Source organism: Sinocyclocheilus rhinocerous, unplaced genomic scaffold (assembly GCF_001515625.1).
Source record: "Sinocyclocheilus rhinocerous isolate Xijiao unplaced genomic scaffold, SAMN03320098_v1.1 scaffold392, whole genome shotgun sequence".
In the NCBI taxonomy this organism is placed as follows: Eukaryota; Metazoa; Chordata; class Actinopteri; order Cypriniformes; family Cyprinidae; genus Sinocyclocheilus; species Sinocyclocheilus rhinocerous.
The window spans coordinates 56,193-59,789 of NW_015638990.1; positions in this window are offsets into that span (position 1 = coordinate 56,193).

Genomic DNA, 3,597 nt, shown 5'->3' on the forward strand with positions numbered 1-3,597 from the left:
GGGAAAAAAAGCAAAACGTTTTTTTTTTTTTTCTTTCTATAGAAGTGAGATTTCATTTTACCCCATCAGACCTGTGAGCGAGAAGTAAACTGCTGGTTTATTTGGGTTCAGGTGCTTAAATAGAGGCTTTCTGACATGCAGTAGCCTGGGGTTTGATCGCATGATTCTTTGGGGTTTTCGTGAGACAATGATCGGTGCTGCTTGATACAAGCATTTTGCATTAACAGTTAACTATGCATGAGTATGAAACCCTTGTGATTTATGAGACCACTATGAATAAAGGATACACGCCTTGCAAAATTCAGCTTAATAGAGTCACCAAAATGAAGTGGAGAGTTTTTGTAGTGAACTATGACTCCAGAGACAGGAGGTGTACAACTTAAGACGAGTTTCGACATGATGTGTACAGTACGGAGAGACGGCGGATAGACATACGAACACGGTTCTCAGAATCAGACAGCACTTCCTCTTAAGTACTTTAGATATACAAGAGTTTTACTTAAACTGACCTGACCCAGCAAGATTTCAGCAAGTCACCAGATTTTCATAGCAATAGAAACAAAAGTGAAAACCAATTTTTTTTATGAAAAAATCTGAATTCAGTTTTTCAAAACCAGTTTTTGAAGTGAGCACAATCCATTAGTTTTCTTTTTAAGCTCCTTAAATGCTGTAGAAATTAGTTGCATAAGTGGAAAATACATGAGCTATAAATATATGCTGTAGATATTACTACAGATTATGGCCGTCCAATCAGATGTGTTTTAAGTGTGCTGTTTTTATAAACTGAAGAAATGTCTTTAACCCAAAATTCAGGTGACAATATTTTAATATACAGAAAGTGAGTGAGCTAATTTTAAGTCAATAAAGTGCTTTTTTATTTATTATGAAATTGCTAAAACTATGCTTTTCATTTTCATAAAATGTGTGAAATAAACAGATCATTTTTAAATTGTGAATGTGTTATTTCTGTTCTTCCATGTGTACATCAACAAAGTGGTTATAATGTTAAAAAAAAAATACAGTGGTGAATTACTACTGATATTTACTACATTCAAATGATCTTTGCAAAAAAGAAAACTTTCAAAGTCAAAATTATCATCGAGCTTTATTTAGATGAGAAGCATTTTAGAGTCAGTTCTCAAAGAAAACAATCAAATTTATTTTAAAGCAAATCCACAAGTGATGAATTATTTAAAGCAACTGGGATTGCAATGCCATCAAATAGCAGAAAACAAAGCTTTACCCCGTGCTCAAAGATTTCTGTTTGAGGAGCAGAGAGTGGAGAAAGAGATGTTTAATGCTAAACACAGAGGGAGTGAGGGAGGGAGAGAGAGATATCTCAAACTGCTTATGCAAAAATAATTGGTAACCTCCATGTACTGTTCTGCACTATTATTCAAATCTCGCCTTTGTTGGCCCTGTTTACAGGATGTTAACTGGTGCATTTTCACCCCCAGAGTGGACCCCTATTTTTCTCTCACACGCAGTCTATTCTCACAGCTGTTTGATTTTCAACTGCCAAACGTGGTTTATTTCTGCCTTTGTTTTTGTTTTGTCTTTCCAATTTGCGCCTAGTTCTCAAAGTTATCTTCAAAACTAAACATGTTCTCTTACAACTAGGGTTGTCAATCGATTAAAACTTTTAATGGAATTAATTACATGATATGACAATTAATTCATCTAATTAATCACAATTAATTGCATGTATCAAAAGATAATTTAAGGATCAATTAATGTAGCAGACAAATAAACCATTGAGTACACGTTATAAAAAGTGGCTTTAGAAGCTAATATTGTTTTTGTTTCCACAGACTGACTGACTTGTATTCTTTTAAAACTTTTTGAAGTGTTTATTGCTTTGGTCATTGTGTTGCTGTTTTGACTTGGCAATTTTTTTTCAGCATCTTACGCCATTAGCACAATGTTTCTAAGACATCTTGGTTTTTCACTTTAAAAAATTTCAATACCTCTGCATTCAGTTCCATTCTGTTGAGTGCCATCTAGCTGTTACTGAATGTAAAAACACATCCTGTTTGAGGCCAACTCAACTTCACTTTAGTCATTCTGTGCCTGTTCTTGGTAAGTGTGGTTTGGTGAGATGTGTTGGCTGTAGTTGCCAGAACTTGCAAAAAAACATGAGGGCGGCACATTAAGCTTGAATTGTTTCAATGCTAGAAAAATACATTTAAATAAGGAATTTATGTACAGGTCAGGGGGCATGAATAAATGTGTTAATTATTTTATCACTTTTTAAAAATAATGAATCACACTTATTTAAGTATTAAATACGCTTTTCTTTTTGTTTTCACCTTTGAGCTGCATTTTGTACATGAAAGGTGTTACAGAAATCTTTTATTGTTAAATTAACACATTCAGTTAACAGCCCTACTTCCAACTAAAAACTATATATATATATATATATATATATATATATATACACGATACTCATAGAAAATAAAAATACCTTTTGTATTACCTTTGAATAGGGTTTCAAATGACAATGGGAAATAAATATTTACTCTCCACTTTTAAAATGTAAGAAATTCAAAATATCCTACTTTACTCCAAACTTTATAAAAAAAAACACACACACACACACACACACACACCGATGACCTATTTATGAATGTTTAAGTACTTTTGCCTCTGCATGTTGCCGGGATTTTGTGTATCTGTGTCACTGCCAGGCACGAGAACAAGATAAAAATCGCTGTCAGTCGGTAAGCAGGTAGTGCAAAAAAAACAAAACAAAAAAAAACCAAGCTATAAATACGAATGTGGTGTAGCAGGTAAAGTTTGGCGGCGTTCTCACCCACTCTTCCTCAGCTGGAAGCAGCAGAGTGAGAAGAGGGGGGTGGCAGCGGGAAGTTCCTGCCATCCAGCGCTCCGAACCTGCGGGTTTGTGCTGGGCTGAGCACAGGTGGGCGCACCTCCACGTTTGTGCGGTGTCTGAGATGCGTTCATGGGGGAGGAGGAGGGCGAGCCAGCCCAGGCAGTCTGGGCCGCTCAGGCAGGAAACAGCAGAGGAAGCCACAGGGCAGGCAGCAGAGTTTGAACACCATGTGTGCACATAAGCAAACATACAAACGCACACTTCTCAGGGAAACGGAGCCTTAGAAGTCACATCAGACTGTCTGACAACAGTGTCCCAATTAGGATGCCCCATAAACAAGGGGAAGTGGTGCCTCTCTTGGGACCAGCCTCACCCCCACTTCCATCCCTTTCCCATCTCCACTAAAACACGCCATAGGCTGCAGATTGCCACTGTATATCAAGCGCTCTAAAGTGCCAAAGCCATTTATGATAGCGCAAGGTGTCGCTTAGGAAAGTGCACTTCCCCCAAGAATACGCGCTGCTTGGAGTGGAGTGGAAAACTTTGCTTTGTGCATCTGAGAGTTTCCTGCTCCAGCTATAACCCCGCCAATTATCACTGGCTTCTGCGTGAACTTTAAAGCCTGGAGAAAAGGTAAAAGTCATCGCTGAAACTTTGATTATGGAAAGAGTGCAGATCTGAATGGCGACTCAGAGATACTTACTTGTACATTAGTTCTTAGCTTAACCCTATAAAGCCTAACATATGAAGTAATAGTCAGAATA